Raw genomic sequence first — 13,789 nt, forward strand, 5'->3', positions numbered from 1 at the left:
TTCCCTCTTCCCCTTTCCTCCCTTCCCCTTCCCTCACTCCCTTCCTTCCCTACTTTTTTTCTTCTTTTTGCAAACATTATCATTAGTAGAATTTTCAAAAAATAATTAAAAACATAAGAGGAGGGCAGTGCCTATGGCTCAGTGGTGGGGCACCGGCCCCATATACTGAGGATGGCGAGTTCAAGCCCAGCCCCAGACAAACTACAATAAAGGAATAGCCGGGCGTTGTGGCAGGTGCCTGTACCCTCACCTACTCGGGAGGTTGAAGCAAGAGAATCACCTAAGCCCAGGAGTTGGAGGTTGCTGTGAGCTATGACGCTATGGCACTCTACCCAGGGTGATGGAGTGAGACTCTGTCTCTAAAAGAAAAGAAAAAAAAAACATAAAAGGACTATTTTTTTCTCACTCTCACTGCAGTTTACTTTTGGTAGCTGCTGCAAGGAAGGTTTTCAACAATAGGAAGAAACAATTTCCTTAAAAACAAATAAACCAGTCCCTACCAAATTCACTGTTTATTTTTTCTTCTACAGAATATTCAGAAGTTCTTCCTGATATCCCTACATCATACGCTGCCTTGCTGAGAATTAAGAAGAGTTCATCTTCACCTGTTTTGGGTTCAAAAACCAGACCACGGTTCAGCAGCCCTTCACTAGGAACGCTGAGCGTTTCTGCCCCCAGCTGGCGAGGAGTCCCGCAACATTACTATTCCCCCATCAACCTGTATCACTCCTCAGATGCCTTGAAACAAGATGGTAAGTATCAAAGAAAATGCTCCAGGTGGAGTTAAGGAAAGGAAGAACTTTATTAAAGACGATTGCAATAAATAGGGAATAGGGAGAGGGACTGAACTGAAGTTCATTAGAAAGGAGGCAGGAGAGGCTTTTTGGAACTAAGGTGAGTGAGTGGAAAATTGGGGTGTGTTAGAGAAGATTTGGTCAATGTGGTTATACCACTTGTGTTTACTGAGTGATGCTTATGAAAGTTAGGCTCCTACCCTCTCACACAGGCTGGACTCTGTGCTTCTTGATATTACACTTTAAACAGACAGCTCCCAGGTTCTGAGATAGACATTGCTCAGTTGTAAGGATGTAAACGTGAGAAGGAGATTATTGACATCTTAACGGGGGAGATAATGAATTTGCAGTTGGAGGTTTCTAAAGTATATGCTTTGAGACAAGGGAGGCCAAAAGACTACAGTCAGCAAAAACCTGTCTCAAGTTTATTAGGCTTAAGGGAATGTTAAAGCCATGTCTGTCCTAAGTTCTTCTTCTGTTCTAGATAGCTTTAAAAATTTTTATACATTTAATTATTATAATCAATACCAATGATGATATCAGATTATGAATAATTACACTCTTAGACCAAAAGTAAAAATGTAAATTTGTGAAGGATAACTTGAAATGAATATAAATAACCTTAAAATATTCTTATCCTTCAATATAATGGTTTTATCTCTGGAAGTATATTCTGCATAAGAAAATAACACACAGGGCATACAAAGATCTGTATGCACTTATTCTTACTTGTGCATGGAAAATATGAGATACTCTAATGCTCAACAGTAAGATAGCAGTTAAATGAATGCTCCAAAGCTATTGGCATTATGGTTTAACATTTTCTAGATGTTCTGTCCCTCTGTCATTTTAGGATGTACCAACAAAACAATACAAGATTAATGAACAGAGAGACAGGCTGGTACCTGATTACTACCAGGCTCTATACCAGTCCCTTTTATAAAGCTTATCTCAAACAATATCCTCAACAAATACGTAAGATCAATGTTGTCACTGCCTTCAACAGAACAGAATACAGTTCTATTGCTATTAAGTAGGATAGCCATTTTTAATTCATACACACATCTACTGATTATAAGACTGGTATACTTTGGGCTGCATTTCAGTTATGATTGACAAAGAACTAGACATTAAAAGATACAAGAACTAATTACTAATTAGTAACAGTACAAGAAGTAAGTTACTGGGAAAGATTCTCAAAATGTGAAATTGGGTTGTGACAGTAGGCCTGGCAAACTTACTCTTTATGATTATACCAACTGCTGCCATGTAGAGCACCGTCTCATTGTGCAGGCTTTAGTACCTGTTTTGTTTTCAAACTATTTATGCTTAGTATAAATTAGAAATTCCCATTACGTTAAATTTAATGTCAGACTCGATCAGGCAGAGACCGTTGAGACTCGCATTCATCAGGTGTTACTGTCTGATGGGAGGATGTTCAGGTGGAATGCACTGAGTGACCAGAACTGCGATCTACTCTTTTATTTGATATAACTTTCTACCAGCTCGTGTCCTATTTCTTTGTCTTCTGTGTCAAATGGAAGTTAAGCTAAAATATAGCTAGAAAATATAAATTAACATGCATAAAAACAATAAATATTGGAACATAAGATAGATTCCGATGTGAGACCAACCTAAAGCATCTTCTGTTAAAGCCTGTATGCTTGCTGCAGGCTGCTCCTGGTGTAATTAGCATTAAAAAAAGGAAAGTCCGGTCAGTAACATATTTCACAATGTTTCAAGCCCCAGAATAGTTTTTTTAGGAAACATAATTATCTGACACTAAGATCAGAAAAGTTTTTCTGGAGGGTCCTCATTTAAGGGTCTACTCTTGATGTGTGTATAATGGCCAATGACATGAATGTTACTTTTATTAGATACATAATAATGAATTTCACCAGTTTCAATAAAGGCAGCTGAAATTCTAACAGCAACAAGGAGAAGCACTTCTCTCAAACTGTGCTCCACAATCTTTACAAGTAACTCAATTATTAAATATAGACCCCCTTTTAAAGATCAGGTGTGGAACAAGATAGTCCCATTAATAGAAAGCTTCCAGGGATGCTTGAGCTGCTGGTCCATGGGTTATACTTCGAGTAGTAAGTCTCTACACTCGGCACCAATTTAGAATAATTGAAGTTCTCTGTTGATTTAGTCCAATCCAAATGTTAGAGTATCAGGGAGAATGGATAGTCTTTGTTTGGGTAATCTTCCATAACGATTGTTTTCTCATCTGAGCATTTGATAAATCTTAGCTAGCTGTGACTTTGATTGCATTCTCTCTGACTAGAGCCTGACATATGGCTTTTGTCAGGTAATTCCCTTCAGCCTTAATAGAGAGTAAAGCTGAGGTTGACATGCTCTTGTGAAAAATGAGAAAACTCACAGAGCCTGAATAGAAAGTCATCCCACGCCTGCTCAGAGCTAAGCCAAGAAGGACCCTGGATGGGGCAGAGAGTTTTCTGAGAAATGTAAAAACCCACTTCTGCAGAGCAATTTGGGGAAACAATTTCACTTCTGGATATGTAACCTAGAGGAACTCTTGAACACATGTACAAAGAAATAAAAAGTATGTTCACTGTAAAATATGTTCAATAGCAAAAATTGGAAAGAACCCACATGTCCATCAGAAGGGGAATAAATACATAAATTACAGTTTTTTGTTATTTGTTGGAAAACTAAAACTGTTAAAGTGCAGAATATAATTTGCTAAATAAAATGGATATACCTTAAAATATTATGGTGAGTGAACAAGGTAGGTTACAGAATATTACAGATACTATTTATATAGATAATTGTACATGATAATACTATTTGTGGGCACCTATAAGTGCTTTTTTAATTTTTTTATTAAGTCATATATACATAGATCATGAATACATTTATGCCTTTGTGGAATTCAATGTGTTGATTATTCATACAAATTGGAGTGCCTACATCCTCCTAATTAACATAGCTTTCACCTCATTTACTTAATCACAGTGTTAAGACATTTGTGTTCAATACTTGATAGATTTGACTTGGACCCTTGCAATATGCTCCATAGGTGAGGTCCCACCATTAACCCTCCCTCTATGGAACCACCGCCTCCCTTCCCATCCCCCCCTTCCCTTCTTCCTCCTGGGCTATAGTTGTGATTCATCAAGTAGACCATGGTGCTTACCTCTGAAGACAAAGGGGAAAATGAAAGCAGGAAACCAATACCAGGAGAGGGAAGAGAAATGATCTCAACTTATGATATTGTATTTCTAGAAGAAAAAAGCTGACACAATATGATGAAACTTATAATAGGCAGACACCACAGGGATCCCCACCTTTTGCCATTCACAGTGTAATCCCTCCTCTCTTAACTGCAGTCTAAAGCTGTTAACTTGGTTCTGAACAATAGATTATGAGAAAAAAAAAAGATACAATGTCCAACACTGGGTTAACAAAGGCTCTGGCTTCCGTCTGGTTTTCTTGTTTTGTTCACTGGTTTCCTCATGCTGATGGAAGTCGGCTCATGTAGAGAGCCGTCCTGTTGATAGACCCACTGAGAACGGCCTCTGCTCAACACCCTAAAAGTTAGTGAGGCGCTCAGTTCAACGACCCTGGGAACTGACTCCTCCCAATCATGTGAGCAGGTGGATCTCTGCCAGTCTGAGCCTAAGAATGAGACGGTTGCCCCCACATGGGGAAGACGCAGAGCCAGGGAACCTGGTTAAGCCACACCTGGATTGCTGATCCAGGGAGACCGTGAGATAAGAAACACAGAATCTTTGTTGTGGGTATCCTCTGTTACTCTTTCTGTAATTCTACATGTTTTACAGAAATTTCTGCTTATAATTTCATAGGTTTAAAGTTTTTTTTTTATACCTTTCATCTATTTCAGTTTTCTCTGTCATCTGGTGATCATCTCCACAGTTTGGGATTCTTCTCTAGGAAGCCAGTTCCTATATTCAGACGAGATTTGTTTATTCGGGTCTTGATTACACATTCTCCTTTGTTCTTCTTTATATTCTGTACGAGGCCTACTTTAGTTCCATTTGTTACATTAACAGATGCTTCAGAGAAAATCTGAGAAAAATGACAAAAACTGCTAATAGATAAGATAAAATTCTCATCTTTCCACTATTTTCCTTGCGGATAGTTTGTATTAAATGTATTATGCTTTATTCTATCATAAATTATCATATATTTAAAACATAAAGGAAATATTTTCATGAGGGTCCCTTGTGCCTATGTGTCAGCTTTATTAAATTTTAATATATTTCAAGCTTGCTTCAGTGGTTTTTTTACAACATAAAATTTGTTGAGAATCCATGACTATTTTGCTCAGGTGGCAAATCCCCTTTTTCAATCTTAAAAGAACCACTGTAGTAATTTTGTCCTTCATGTAGAGGGCATGAATTATTTCTATATGTGTCTAAGTCTATAAAATAGATGTACTAATTTTTTTAAATGTTAGGTAAATGATACATGATACTGTGTATATCTTTCATGAGCTTTTTCTGGATCAACATTTACATATCTGAGATTCATCTGTCTTGGTATCTGCAGTTCTAAATTCATTTCAACATACCACTATACAGCTATATTATAATTTATTTATTATGTCTTCCTATAGACATTTAGCCTGAGAATGAGGCTAATTTTTTGCTGTTAGAGTGTCAAATGAGAGGAGGGTTTTTGTTGTTGTTGTTTTGTTTTTTGCATGTCTCATTGGAAATTGTGCTGTATGTGTTTTTTTGATTGTTTTAGTTGTTGTTTTTGTTTTTTTTTTTTTTTGAGACAGAGTATCACTACGTCACCCTTGGTAGAGTGCCGTGGCATTACAGCTCACAGCAACCTCAAACTCTTGGGCTTAAGCAATTCTTTCACCTCAGCCTCCCAATTAGATAGGACTACAGGCACCAGCCACAATGCCTGGCTATTTTTGTTGTTGTTACTGTTGTCATTGCTTAGCAGGCCTGGGCCGGGCTCAAACCCACCAGCTTCCATGTATGTGGCTGGCACCCTACTCACTAAGCTATGGGTGCCGTATGTATTTTAGGAGTGTATTTTTTGTATTAAAGTATTTCAACATTTCTGGATGTTGTCCAGTTGCCTTCCAGAGTGATTGACACTTCTACCAACATTGTGTGAGTGTTCACGTTTCTCCACATTGTCATTAACATACAATGTGTTTTGCCAATATCTTGAATAGAGTCTGTCATTTCATGGAGATTTAATTTGCATTTTCTTGAACAGCGAGGTTGACATTTTATTACGTGCGTATTGGACGTTCTGTTTTCTCATATGGATAGTGCTTATTCATATATGTTGAATATGACAATAAGCTTGTCTTCTTGCTTTGTCCACAGTAATTTGTGGAGCAGAAGTTTTGATTTTCACGCAGTCAGAGAGAGCACTAGTTCCCTTTGCAGTCTGCGCTTTTCGAATCTTAATGAAAAACCATCCTTAAATTGAATTTTATTTATTTACTTCCAACTTTAAATTTTGATTTTCATGTTTAAGTTTTCAAACTACATGAAACTATTTTCATATGTAATAGGAGGTAATGACCTGATTTCCTTTCCTTTTCTCTATTTTTAAAGCACTATTTTGAAGTATTGATTAACTAATATGTACATTTACTCATATATTTTCAAATATACTTTCAAATTCTTCATGGCTTAATTTTTGTTATAAGTATTTTTCATATCTTGTGTTGAACTTATTCCTAAGAGACAGCTTTAACTCCTAGAAAGCAGTAATAATAAGCATGGTTGGTTCATGAGCTGTGACTCTTAAATGGTTTCCACAGCTCCGTGGCTCTGTTTCTGTTGTCTGTTATTTCTGTTAGTTCTTCCTTGTATGGTTCTGTCTCATAGTATATGGAAGATATACTTCCGTTAGAAAATAATTGTTGGTTAAAATAGCTATCTGTGTGCTCAGGAGGAAAACATGAAAGGTTTGGTTAAAACTGGCCAGTGCCTGCCCACTCTTCTTTCTCTGAGATATTTCCTCTTTCCAAATGCTTTCCGTTAAACAGATCGTGTTTTCTATATTTAATTCCTCTCTGTTCTTTTGGATTTTATACATCATATATCCATTCTTTTGGTGGATACCATTATTTAGTCTGTTCATGTAGTGATTATCATTCATGAATTTAGTGAAGAAATTTCCAGTAGCATAAAGTTATCAAATAATTTTATTTCTTTCAAGCATTAATACTTTATTGCTTTGTCTTATGCTAATTTTACCTTTTTAACAAAAATATATTGTAAATAAATATTTAATTATGTTATCCATAACTTATTAGTATCTGTGGTCATAATTAATTTCCTTTATCATAATCCTCCTCTCTGTGTGCACATTTGTTCTTAATGAAGGAGATTCTGTAACGTCAAGGATTTGACTGTGGAAAACTATCTTACTCTTTATATGTTTGAAAATATCTTTATTTTGCCTTTAGTCTTGAATGACAGATGATTTGATAGGGTGTAAAATCTAGATTAATAGTTTTATACACTTAGTATTTTAAGTCCTGCTGGGCCCTTGCAGCAGGTAAGTCAGTTATCAACCAAATTGCCATTTTTTTGTAAATAGATTGTCCTGTGTGAGTTTTTCTCATTCTTTACAGTTTGCAGTTTTACTGCGTAGTTTCTAAAAGTGGAATTATCTTTTCTTAAATGGATTATCCTTCCTAATACTTATAAAATAATTTCCGAACAGATAATATTTCTTTTCAAATGAGCAGAATTCTATTCTCTTCCTTCAAATGCTGCTTCATTACTAATTACTTCATTGTTCCTTGGGAGGAGAGCTGAAAACTCTAAATCTCTAGGTTGCCATATATTGGATGGATTTTAATAGGCTATAGTTTCTTTGCAAGGTATTTTATCAGTTCTTTTCACATTCATCTATTATTATTTCATTTCTAACTTTTTTCGTGTTTTATAATTGCTTGTCATTTTAAGGAATTTCATTCTTTCATGTATATTTTGAGTCTTCTAAATATATTTATTTTAAAGTGTTAATCAGGATTTTAAAATGTATTTTATCTGGAATGAATTATTTTTCTTTTTATTGGTTGTGATTTTGTATTTATTTATTTTATTTTTTGCAGCATTACCTATGTTGGAATTTTTGGTTTTCTTTGCAGGTACATATGGAATGGAATCATTTTTACCTACTTTATTTTCTTCTTTCTCCCTCTGTGCTTACCTCTTATCTATAACCAATTTGTAGTCCCTGCCACCTGATCCTCCCTCCCTCCAGATAAGAACCAGTTCTTATAATGGCACTCTGAGGCACCTGCCCCTCAGTACTGTTGGGGATGTTGAGATTCGGTTACTGAGCCTGGGAACAGCTTAATTTAGTTCACAGTCAGGAAGCTGTGTCTGCCTGCTTTCATCTTCCCTAGTTCATGCCTTTTAATTTACTTGTAGCCTAATATTCTTACAGTATTTACAGTGACACATATAACACACAGACAAAAGGCACACAATCTGTCATATTATCATGGCGAGGTATATACAAGATTATATAGGAGCACAGAGGAAAGTAATCAAATCTAATTTATATTACATGATCAGGGAAAGCATGACTGAGGAAGTGACACTGGGCCAAAATATATTTGATATGTAAAAGTGCATCCCAGATAAAAGAAATAGTAAATTCAAAGGCAAAAGAGCAAGACAGAACACTCCTATGTATGCGGAACCATATATTATATATTACAGTTGTAGCAAAGTGTAAATGTGCAAAATTATAACTGGACTTATACTTCTTGATAAGGACTCTAGAAATTTCACCTTATTTAATAACAAGTCTCCGTAAACAGTAGTGGAATTGTTTTTCAGAAATTGCTTGAGATACCTCTAAGCACGTAGATTTAAAGAATGATGATGATGAAGATGATGACAATAATGCAGTCACTCTGATGGCAGGGGGGACATGATGAGGGTCAGGAGGACACTACTACACCCACAAAGGGGAAACTGAAAATCGTCCACGGAAAGCAGTAACAACAGGTGTCCTAAGAAGATATAGCATGTGCCCCTGCACATCTCCTGGTATAACACTAGGTTTTCACTGCGTGGGTTTATCTGGCAAGGTAGCAGTTATTATTGATTCTTTTCAAGTTTTATTATGGATAACAGTCTTCTATTTTATCTGATATGTTTCAACATTTTATCAACAATAGCCTAAATGTACTATAGAATCCATCTGGGGAAAATATAATCAGGTAAAAGGTAAAAGGCTATGGTAAATTGTCAGAGTAAATTCCAGAAGAAACATGATATTTTGTTAGGTCTATGTCAGCCCAGAAATATTTTCATAGAGACAAAATATTTATGTACAATAATGTGCACATGGTTTTGTTTTCAACATTTTAACAAATGCAAGAGAACTTCTGTAAATTGACCAGTGAATGGACTGTAAGAAACAGGTCAACATACAGAGGTGATCAATAGAAGCATCTGAGCCTCCTATACCACTACATGTGTGTGGTGCATGTCCAGTTTACAAAAATGGGTCAATTGAAGAAGGCTGTCAGTGTGTGAAGATGGTCAACAATGGGGGTTCTTCTGGATTTCTATAGGTTCACAAAGGACAGAATAGGCTTTAAAACATAGCTTGAATGGCCCTTTCATACTGTTCAACCCACCTCCCTACATTATAATGGTAACAACATTCAAAATGCTTTCTGGATGTTTGTGACCCAAATTTTTATGAAGGTCTCTTGTCTATTTTTTCTTTTTTTTTTTTTTTGATGAACTGATAACATCTTTAGAATAGGATTATTGCTGCGAACATAAAGCATTGTCAGTGCAGATATAATAAATTAGCAGCACTTTTTGTGTGTGTCCTTCCATAAAAGACATTAGCTGCTCCCCTACTATGTGTGAGCTGCACATTGACTGACCCCAAGACAGTTATCATTACTGTCATCTCTGAAGCTTTAAATGTACTTGGAAATATTTTTTATAAATGCCATTATGACTATATAAGACATTTATGTGTATTGTGCTTTCTATTTGAAAGAAGGACGAAACCTTATTGATATTTCAATAAATACTAAGAGATATATACAAAGATTATGGTCCAATGACCATATGGAATTCAAATATAATTCAGATCAGTAACATAAATAGCTGAGTTTAAGAGTTATTTGTGGGGCTCGGCGCCTATAGCTCAACCGGCTAAGGCGCCAGCCACGTACACCTAAGGTGGCGGGTTCGAATCCCCAGCCCGGACCTGCCAAAACAACAATGACGGCTGCAACCAAAAAAATAGCCGGGCGTTGTGGCGGGCGCCTGTGGTCCCAGCTACTTGGGAGGCGGAGGCAGGAGACTCGCTTGAGCCCAGGAGTTGGAGGTTGCTGTGAGCTGTGATGCCATGGCACTCTACCCAGGGGGACAGCTTGAGGCTCTGTCTCAAAAAAAAAAAAAAAAAAAAAAGAGTTATTTGTGGGAAAAGGCTTTCTTACAGACCTTTATTAAACAGCTCCTTACCTCTTGTCAGAGTGTGATAGGGTTCTGTCTTCACCCATTTTCTGCTCCTATAAATACAACAGGCTGGGTAATTTGTTGGCTCCTGATTCTGGAGGCTGGGAAGACCCAGAGCAAAGTGAAGTGCTGCCATCTTTCAAAGACCGTCTTGCTGTGTCATCCATGGCAAAGGGGGAAGGGCCAAGAGAGAGAGAAAAAGCAATAAGAGGTGAACCCACTCCTGTGATAATGGCCTGGTCACCTCTAAGAGGCCCCACCCTCAATACTCTTATAATGGCAATTAATTTTCAACATGGGTTTTGGAGGAGCCAACATTCAAATAACAGCAAGTCCCTTATGCTATAGTATTAAATAGACCCTAGTCAAATATGAATCATTATAAAATGACTTTCTTCATATATGACTAAATAATGGAGGCTTTTATCCAATTTTAAGTAAGATACGGAAGATGAAAAGAATCTTGCACCACATACCATGGAATTTGCATATTTAAAATCCTATCTCTTTATCTTCAGTGATCATGTTCATATAATTTGGCAAATAGTATTAAATTTTATTACAGAATTCCACTTAAACAATGACAAATCCTGTTTAATGTGAGCTGCTATAAAATAATTTCCACATGCATAGCACCTAACTGTACGGCCATATTCTATTTCCATTCAGAATTAGCGAACAACAAAATGCCTGGTTGCAATTAATCTCTTCAATCTTTTCTCATATTAGTTGTTATATCAGTTTAGCATCAAAAGCAATTACATTTACAGAATAGTCAGTGATAATATTTTGATGTTTAAAAATGCAATTTGCCAAATAATCGGTAGCTTTTGGTTATTCTTATACCTTCACAATATTCTCAAGTAATAAAATTAAATAAGCATCAACATTTTCCATCATCTGGACCAGTGGGAATGCATGTTCTAATTTAGCTTCTTTTGAACCTCTGTCATAAGTTTTATCTGGCAATCGTCTATAGAGACAGCCATGTTCAGGAGTACAAGCAAAGTCTGTGTCCGGCATGCCTGCATTACCTAACAGGGAAGCGTGGCTGTGAGCTTGTGGACAGGTCCATCTTAGGTGTGCAGAGTTAAAATTCTGCACCTTGCTCTATCTTGGGAGCAGACTATTGCTCTGTAATTGAGAATATTCAGGCAAGGCACAGCCGTCTGTCACTGACATGTGATTGAAGGAATGAAATAAGGACAGTGAATAAGGGAGAATTTCTGCACTAGACTCATAAAGGGTCGAAGGAAAATGGACGTGTCCCTTTAAGGAAGAGCAAACAGAAGTCCTCAGTAATTGTTCTGCCTTCACCCTGATATCCTTGATATCTTGGTGATTCAAGATAATGGCTTTGTTGGATAATGGCTTTGACTAACTTGAACTGTATCAATGCAAATGTTCCACAGACTGAAGAGATATTATCTAATTTTAAGAAAACATCTTGAGTTGTAATAATTTTCCTACAGTAGTTGTTTGAATATAAGAAGTGACATTCAAGTGATTCTAAAAACTGACTAAGTTAAAAAATCTGAAGATAATATAGGATAATTAAAACCCGTACGAGTTAGTGCCTCAGATGCTTGCAGACTGTACACTTTATTTGGATGTAGGCAACGGTTATCACAAACACTGCATGGGTTCATCCCTCTAGACACAAACTCTCCGTCTTTATACTCTTTATTGTTGTTACAGAATTAGGAGTGAACAGAACTAAGTCCAGGGTGCATTTCATCCTTCTCTTGGCGATGAGTGTTTAGGTTAAGTTATTTTGTCTCCTGTGCAGGGAGGAAGTCTGCATTAGGAGTGACTCAAACTGCAAAGTCCATATTTTCATGAGGAGGAGCATATTCCTAAGATTCAGAGACCACAAATGCTACCTTGGGTGGGAAAATGGTAGTCTTTAGACAGAGCTGATTTTTTCCTAAGGCTAAGCACATAATTACAGATCTCTTTAAGTCACTCAGTGAAACACACAGTCTGCAATTTACATAACTCTCTGCGTCTCCTCAGGCTTTTAAAGGTTTTAGCACTTACTTCTGACATTTGGAAGATTGCTGTACCTAGAAATATATTGCTACATTTCCTCAGTACTTTTGTCTAAATTTTATAATTAACATGGTTTATTTCCAGATTTGACTTGACACATGGGCAACGATATCATGGCTCAAAACAGCTTCTTTATTGACAATTTTCTGTTGTTTCCTCGAAATACCTTTTACTGATCCATTGTTTTAAAGATAAAAACACAAAACTTAATCTCTTAAGAAAATAAGATTTCTCTCTGAGAGGAAGAAAAGGTACTTCACTCAGATGATATGATCTTATAGAAAACTGATCCTGCCAATTTTTCTCAATATAAATAGAATACCATAAGGCAGTTTGTATTCATATTTATTTATTTATCTACTGGTAGGATCTTCCTCTATGCCTAGGGGAGAGCGTAGTGGCAGAATAATAGCTCACTGCAATCTCAGACTGCTGAGCTCAAGTAATCCTCCTGACTCAGCCTTTCAAGCATCCAAGACTTCAGTCATGTTCTACCACACCCAGCTCATTAAAAAAAAATTGTTGTTGAAAGACAGAATCTCCTTATGTTGCTCAGGCTGGTTTCAAACTTCTATCCTCCAGTAATCCTCCTGCCTCAGCCTCCAAAAATACAAGCGTGAGCCACCCAGCGGAGACCATATTCTAATAAAAATCTTGCAATTTCATAATTCTGCCTTTGCCAAAACATTATGACTTTATTGTATTTTCAATATGTGGAGCCATTATTATTTTGTATGAATATGCTATTCTCTCCAATTTAACTTTTTGCTACTAGCACAAAGATCATTTCATCTCTCCTCCTTGTCCTTTTTAGCATGCAGAGAAGTGCAAGGTGACATGAGGCTTAAACGTTGGCAAATCAGGAAGCCTCTTTTGTAGGTGGAATGTCTACATTGCGTTAGAATATCTTCCTGAATATTTAGAACTACACTGTATATTTTGGATTACAAATTAAAAATGGGAAAGAGCAGCGTCCTTTCTCTGTTGACAAAATGGCTTCTTGGCTGACATTCTACAGAGGGCACATGAGGGTCAATACACTTGGATTATCCTCACAAGTGAGAGCGTTACTGAGCCATCTGACCTCTCCTTCATAGCTACCCCAGAAAAATGACAAAAACTTCTATTAGATTCTTACTTAATTTACATTGTGTGTACAACATAATTCCATATTACTTATGAAACATTCATCACATGACTTTTTAATAAATAATGCTCTTCAATTCTTAGGAATCCTTGAAAGTTTTATGACAGTTTATATTTGTTTAACTTTTGCATTTTTTCCAAAGAAACTTAGTTTCAATGTTACAAGACAATCTAAAGTTAAAGGAAAATGTGGACATTTCATTTTCTTTAAAAATTCATCTGAGATGATCATGTGCTGTGAGATTTTCTTATATTCTAACCATGAATGTCCTCCTAAGATGCAATGTCTAATTAGACATGTAAAATTTTCTTTTTTTTTTT

General features: G+C 36.4%; 1 protein-coding gene across 1 annotated transcript in view; it reads left to right on the top strand.

Annotated features, from left to right (window-relative positions):
* The first annotated feature begins 533 nt into the window (after positions 1 to 533).
* Positions 534 to 13,789, top strand: part of CNTN5 (contactin 5) — a 516,137-nt gene continuing 502,881 nt past the window's right edge. Inside the window, exon 1 of the mRNA XM_012801575.1 lies at positions 534 to 752. The gene's annotated coding sequence lies outside the window, so the exon portion shown is untranslated. The remainder of the gene's footprint in view (positions 753 to 13,789) is intronic.

Source organism: Otolemur garnettii, unplaced genomic scaffold (assembly GCF_000181295.1).
Source record: "Otolemur garnettii isolate 467f Iridium unplaced genomic scaffold, OtoGar3 scaffold00001, whole genome shotgun sequence".
NCBI lineage: Eukaryota > Metazoa > Chordata > Mammalia > Primates > Galagidae > Otolemur > Otolemur garnettii.